This window comes from Bufo gargarizans, chromosome 2 (assembly GCF_014858855.1).
Source record: "Bufo gargarizans isolate SCDJY-AF-19 chromosome 2, ASM1485885v1, whole genome shotgun sequence".
Taxonomy (NCBI): Eukaryota; Metazoa; Chordata; class Amphibia; order Anura; family Bufonidae; genus Bufo; species Bufo gargarizans.
The window spans coordinates 48,768,581-48,776,530 of record NC_058081.1 but is presented as its reverse complement, the minus strand read 5'-3'; positions in this window follow the sequence as shown (position 1 = coordinate 48,776,530).

The following is a 7,950-nucleotide window of genomic DNA, read 5'->3' as shown; positions in this document are numbered from 1 at the left end:
AACATTGTAGGTGAGGGCCTACAGCTGAGCAGACCGTATGAAACATTGTAGGTGAGGGCCTACAGCTGAGCAGACCGTATGAAACATTGTATTGAGGGCTTCAGCTGAGCAGACCGTATCAAACATTGTAGTGAGGGCCTACAGGTGAGCAGACCGTATGAAACATTGAAGTGAGGGCCTATAGGTTAACAAACCCCATATAACATTGTAGTGAGGGCCTACAGCTGAGCAGACCGTATGAAACATTGGAGTGAGGGCCTACAGGTGAGCAGACCGTATGAAACATTGGAGTGAGGGCCTACAGGTGAGCAGACCGTATGAAACATTGGAGTGAGGGCCTACAGGTGAGCAGACCGTATGAAACATTGGAGTGAGGGCCTACAGGTGAGCAGACAGTATGACACATTGTACTGAGGGCATATATACTGTATGGAACAGGAGGAGGATGAGTAAACAAGATTCAAACATATACCCTTTTTTGGAGGTGAAAAGGGTGCATCTGAATCTTGTGGATTGAGTACATTGTAAAGCATACATTTCAATTGCGTGTTTGTTCCTTATTAGCTCAGCGTTGCTCTGGTGGAGTGGAGAAGTCAGGGGCAATCCAGGCCTTGTTCATTTTTACCTGAGTCAACCTGTCAGCATTGCCAGTGGACAAGCGGATACGCTTATCTGTTATGATGCCACCAGCAGCACTAAATACACGCTCAGACAAAACACTGGCGGCAGGGCAGACCAACACCTCCAAGGTGTAGAGCGCAAGTTCGTGCCACGTGTCCAGCTTGGACACCTAGTAGTGGTAAGGCACGGAGGGATCATTTAGGACGCTGACACGGTATGCTATGTATTCCTTCACCATTTTCCAAAACTTTTCCCTCCTTGTACCACTAGGCCACGCTTCAGAGTGAGGTTGCTGGGGAGATGTCATGAAAGTGTCCCATGCCTTGGAGAGTGTTTTTCTGCCTTTGGTGGAACTGCTGTGTGTTCCCATTGTCTCCCTTCCCTGGTCGCCTAAGGAAGTACGGACTCTGCCTTCAGCGTTGTCAGATGGAAAATTCCAGAGCAATCTCTCTACAAGGACCTTCTGGTATTGCACCATTTTACTCGTCCTCTCCACCACAGGAATGAGAGATGAGAAGTTTTCTTTGTAGCGGGGGTCGAGAAGGGTGAACACCCAGTAATCCGTGTTATCTAAAATGCGTGTAATGCGAGGATCACGGGTAAGGCAGCCTAACATGAATTCAGCCATGTGTACCAGAGTACCAACAGTTAAGATGTTAACATCAGGATGACTCTCCATCTCCTCTTCCTCCTCCTCCTCCTCTTCGGCCCATCCACGCTGAACAGATGGAATTAAAGTTCCACGGGTACTAGCCTCAGTAGCAGAGGCAACAGTCTCCATCTCCTCCTCCTCTTCACGGTCCAATTCGTGCTGAGAAGACGAACTGTGGGTGATCTGGGTATTACCCTGTGAGATGTCCTCCCCGAGTTCTTCGTCTGAGCGTCGTCCTTAATTGTGAGTAGCGATCGTTTGAGTAGACACAGCAGTGGGAGGGTTACGCTGATAATAGCGTTATCGCCACTAACCCTCTGTGTGGATTCTTCAAAGTTTTTTAAAATCTCACATAGGTTTGACATCAATGCCCACTCCTCGCTTGTGAACAGGGCCGGTGCAAGGATTTTTGCAAACACAAGCGAAGCTACATTTTGGCGCCCCCCCCCCCCCCCGCAGCTCACCTGGCCCTGGTCCCATCTGTGTGCGGTCCTGGTATCTTCTCTCTGCTTCAGACAATCGCTGGTTTGAGGACCCTATTTTTCGCCCTATAAGACGCACCGGCCCAAAGGACGCACCTAGGTTTTTGAGGAGGATAATTAGAAAAAAATATATTCCATTACACCTCAGGTCAGACCAGCAATCAGACCTCCAATGTTAATCAGACCTCAGATCAGAGCCCTAATGGCTCAGATCAGACCCCCATGTCAGACATCAGAGAGGCCTGTCTTTAAAATTAGTAATTTGCGATCAAATTCTCTCAACACTCTCTGTCCCTTCCTAACAGCAGCTCTCCCTGACTCGTAATGGGCCAAACCCGCGTGACCAGGTGCTATATAGCACCTGATGACGTGTTCCGGCCAGCCAATCACTGTAATGCCAGTAGAAAACATGGCTAATGGCATTACAGTGATGGCTATATTCACCAACATGTTTATTGGCTGCTTAGTAGGTGCCAAACGTGCGGGGAGGAGACTCGAGCATGGCGCTCGAGCACATGTGGTACTCGGCCGAGCGCTTGGATCTCAACACTGAAATTGCAACACCAAGAAAGAGACATCCTGGAATTATGGAAATCACAAGTTTAATAGACTTGTTAATGATTTACAAACATGGTCGGACTGCCCATCTGATAATTCTGGCAAATACCAGATAGGCCAGTTAATGAGTGGACCACTGGCTTCTGGGGCAGTGGTAGGCCAGAGCTTGAGATGTGGTGGCCGCAGCAAATACAACTGTATTCCATTTCTCAGACCAGCAATACAGTTAAATAGTTTGGCAGGGTACAGGAACCGATGGTTCTCGCCCTGCCATTCACTCTCAAAGGTTACAGGTCACTAGACCTGAAGCCTATCATGCAGTCATAGAGCAATGACATCTTCGTAATTACATAATCGGCACTCTGACTTTATAGCGACCATCTCCAGCGGGACGTGGGCAACTCAGGCCGCAGGCTTGAAGAGACCTTTGGCCTGCTTCTCAGACTACAACATGGACCCGCTGAGTATCTTGATATTTTCTGTCATTTTTGGGAAATACAGAGGGGGCAATAAAGGGGGCAGTATTACTATTACAATAGGGGCCTTTTTACCACAAGGGGTCAGTTTAAAGGGCCTTATTACTACTGGGAGCCCTTTATGGTGGCTTACTACTGGGGGCACTATTACGGATGGGGGCACTTTGGTAAGCTTTATCTCTACTGAGGGGACTGTTGGATATTATTAATACTGGTGGTACTTTGGAAAAGGCGCATTATTATGATTGGTCACAATATTGAGGGTATTAATACTAATGGGGCACTCTTAGGTAGCATTATCACTGTAGGGGCACTGTTAGTAATGAGGCCACTCTGGGAGATAATTATAATTAGTGGGTCTTTTGGGAAACACCATTAGTAAGTGGGGGGCTATCTGTACGGCACTGTTCTTTCTTCAGTATAATACTTAGGGGCATTGGGAAACATTGTGGGCACAGTAATGGGAGTAGCAGAAGAATAATACTTTTGGGGTACCAGGTAGGAGGGGGTGATGGAAATTTGAGTAAGCTAAGATGTCTGTGTGGCAAACTCTGTAGAAATAAGACATGGGTGAAAGATGCTATCATGGTGGTCTGTTCTTATTGGAGAAGATGAGAAAAGAGAACATCTAGACTAGAGGAGAAATCACTGGATGTAAGAGGTATCTGGTGATGTACACTCCCTTATGTTTGGTAAAGGTGAGTATAATGTATAATGTCCATCCAAATATGTCATTAGGACCCCTTTGGAGGGGGGCGAGGTTGGATTGGGGGGAGGCGCAAATAGCTCCCTTTAAAAATGCTAACCAATGGCATCCCAGATGTGCTTGATGCAAGACAAGTCTGTAGACGCTGCAGGTTATGGTAGCACGTTTAGGCCATGCAGGCTGCTCACAGAAGCACAAGTAGCCATACCACCAGTTCCATCACCAAATCAATGTGACCCTGAGGTGTTAGTGTACCTGAAATTAAGAGGGCTCCAACTACCGTACGTTATTCCACCTCGCACAATAATCCTTGGAGAAGGACTGGTGTGATGTTCCCTTGTGAAGGCCTCTTCATGGCATTGCCCACATGGTCTCCTTACAATAGGGGAGGGCAGCTGTAACCAACACCTCCAATCTTATCTTATTGATTGGACTCCGGTTGGCTGACACCTCACTCCAATTAGCTCTTGGAGATTTCATTAGTCTAGGGGTTCACAACCTGCACTGTGAATGTTTACATGGTGTGTTCAATAAAAACATGGTAACATTTAATTCTTTGTGTTATTAGTTTAAGCAGACTGTGATTGTCTATTGTTGTGACTTAGGCCTCATGCACACGACCGTTGTGTGCATCCGTGGCCGTTGTGCCATTCTCCGTTTTTTTTCGCGGACCCATTGACTTTCAATGGGTCCGTGGAAAAATCGGAAAATGCACCGTTTTGCAGCCGAGACCGTGATCCGTGTATCCTGTCCGTCAAAAAAATATTACCTGTCCTATTTTTTTGACGGACAACGGTTCACGGACCCATTCAAGTCAATGGGTCCGTGAAAGAACACAGATGCACACAAGATTGGCATCCGTGTCCGTGATCCGTGGCCGTAGGTTACTTTCATACAGACGGATCCAAAGATCCGTCTGCATAAAAGCTTTTTCAGATCTAAGTTTTCACTTCGTGAAAACTCATATCTGACAGTATATTCTAACACAGAGGCGTTCCCATGGTGATGGGGACGCTTCTAGTTAGAATACACTACAAACTGTGTACAAGACTGCCCCCTGCTGCCTGGCAGCACCCGATCTCTTACAGGGGGCCGTGATCAGCACAATTAACCCCTTCAGGTGCGGCACCTGAAGGGGTTAATTGTACTATCATATCCCCCTGTAAGAGATCAGGGCTGCCAGGCAGCAGGGGGCAGACCCCCCCTGCCCAGTTTGAATATCATTGGTGGCCAGTGCGGCCCTCCCTCTATTGTAATAATTCGTTGGCGGCACAGTGTGCGCCCCCCCGGCCCCCCCCCTTCCTCCCTCTATTGTAATAATTTGTTGGTGGCACAGTGTGTGCCCCCCCCGCCCCCCCTTCCTCCCTCTATTGTAATAATTCGTTGGTGGCACAGTGTGCGCCCCCCCTTCCTCCCTCTATTGTGATAATTCGTTGGTGGCACAGTGTGCACCCCCCATCGGCCCCCCCTCCCTCTATAGCATTAACTACATTGGTGGCCAGTGTGCGGCCTCCCATCTCTGCCCCCCCGATCATTGGTGGCAGCGGAGTTCCGATCGGAGTCCCAGTTTAATCGCTGGGGCTCCGATCGGTAACCATGGCAACCAGGACACTACTGCAGTCCTGGTTGCCATGGTTACTTAGCAATAGTACAATAGTAAAAGATTCATACTTACCTGCTGGCTGCTGCGATGTTCGTGTCCGGCCGGGAGCTCCACCTACTGGTAAGTGACAGGTCTGGTTTGTGCGGCACATTGCTAAATGAACTGTCACTTACCAGTAGGAGGAGTTCCTGGCCGGACACAGACATCGCAGCTCCCAGGTAAGTATGAATCTTTTACTATTGTACTATTGCTAAGTAACCATGGCAACCAGGGCTGCAGTAGCGTCCTGGTTGCCATGGTTACCGATCGGAGCCCCAGCGATTAAACTGGGACTCCGATCGGAACTCCGCTGCCACCAATGATCGGGGGGGGGGGGGGGGGATTAGATGGGAGGCCGCACACTGGCCACCAATTTAGTTAATGCTATAGAGGGAGGGGAGCCGATGGGGGGCGCACACTGTGCCACCAACAAATTATCACAATAGAGGGAGGAAGGGGGGGCCGATGGGGGGCGCACACTGTGCCACCAACGAATTATTACAATAGAGGGGGGGAGGGGGGGCGATGGGGGGCGCACACTGTGCCACCAACGAATTATTACAATAGAGGGAGGCCGCACACTGTGCCACCAGCCTATTATTACAAAAGAGGGAGGGAGGGAGGGGGGGGGCCGCACTGGCCACCAATGATATTCAAACTGGGGAGGGGGGGGTCTGCCCCCTGCTGCCTGGCAGCCCCTGATCTCTTACAGGGGGATATGATAGTACAATTAACCCCTTCAGGTGCGGCACCTGAGGGGTTAATTGTGCTGATCACGGCCCCCTGTAAGAGATCGGGTGCTGCCAGGCAGCAGGGGGCAGTCATGTACACAGTTTGTAGTATATTCTAACTAGAAGCGTCCCCATCACCATGGGAACGCCTCTGTGTTAGAATATACTGTCGGAAATGAGTTTTCACGATCTAACTCATATCCGACAGTATATTCTAACATAGAGGCGTTCCCATGGTGATGGGGACGCTTCAAGTTAAAATATACCATCGGATTGGAGAAAACTCCGATCCGATGGTATAAAAGGGACTCCAGACTTTACATTGAAAGTCAATGGGGACGGATCCGTTTGAAATGGCACCATATTGTGTCAACGTCAAACGGATCCGTCCCCATTGACTTGCATTGTAATTCAGGACGGATCCGTTTGGCTCCGCACGGCCAGGCGGACACCAAAACAACTTTTTTTTTCATGTCCGTGGATCCTCCAAAAATCAAGGAAGACCCACGGACGAAAAAACGGTCACGGATCACGGACCTAAGGACCCCGTTTTTGCGGACCGTGAAAAAATACTGTCGTGTGCATGAGGCCTTAGATGAAGATCACATTTTATGACCAATTTGCGCAGAAATCCATATCATTCCAAAGGGTTCACATACTTTTTCTTGCAACTGTAACTACCATAAAACCTATGTACAAAAATATAGCTACTATAATACTGCTCCTATGTACAAGAATATAACTACTATAATACTGCTCCTATTACAAAAATATAACTACTATAATACTGCCTTCTATGTACAAGAATATAACTACTATAATACTGCTCCTATGTTCAAGAATATAACTACTATAATACTGCTCCTATGTACAAGAATATAACTACTATAATACTACTCCTATGTACAAGAATATAACTACTATAATACTGCCTCCTATGTACAAGAATATAACTACTATAATACTGCTCCTATGTACAGGAATATAACTACTATAATACTGCTCCTATGTACAGGAATATAACTGCTATAATACTGCCTCCTATGTGCAAGAATATAACTACTATAATACTGCTCCTATGTACAAGAATATAACTACTATAATACTGCTCCTATGTACAAGAATATAACTACTATAATACTGCTCCTATGTACAAGAATATAACTACTATAATACTGCTCCTATGTACAAGAATATAACTACTATAATACTGCTCCTATGTACAAGAATATAACTACTATAATACTGCTCCTATGTACAAGAATATAACTACTATAATACTGCCTCCTATATACAAGAATATAACTACTATAATACTGCCTCCTATATACAAGAATATAACTACTATAATACTGCCTCCTATATACAACAATATAACTACTATAATACTACCTCCTATGTACAGGAATATAACTACTATAATTCTGCTCCTATGTACAAGAATATAAATACTATAATACTGCCTCCTATATACAAGAATATAACTACTATAATACTGCCTCCTATATACAACAATATAACTACTATAATACTACCTCCTATGTACAAGAATATAACTACTATAATACTGCTCCTATGTACAAGAATATAACTACTATAATACTGCCTCCTATATACAAGAATATAACTACTAGAATACTGCCTCCTATATACAACAATATAACTACTATAATACTACCTCCTATGTACAAGAATATAACTACTATAATACTGCTCCTATGTACAAGAATATAACTACTATAATACTGCTCCTATGTACAAGAATATAACTACTATAATACTGCTCCTATGTACAAGAATATAACTACTATAATACTGCCTCCTATGTACAAAAATATAACTACTATAATACTGCTCCTATGTACAAGAATATAACTACTATAATACTGCTCCTATGTACAAGAATATAACTACTATAATACTGCTCCTATGTACAAGAATATAACTACTATAATACTGCTCCTATGTACAAGAATATAACTACTATAATACTGCTCCTATGTACAAGAATATAACTACTATAATACTGCTCCTATGTACAAGAATATAACTACTATAATACTGCTCCTATGTACAAGAATA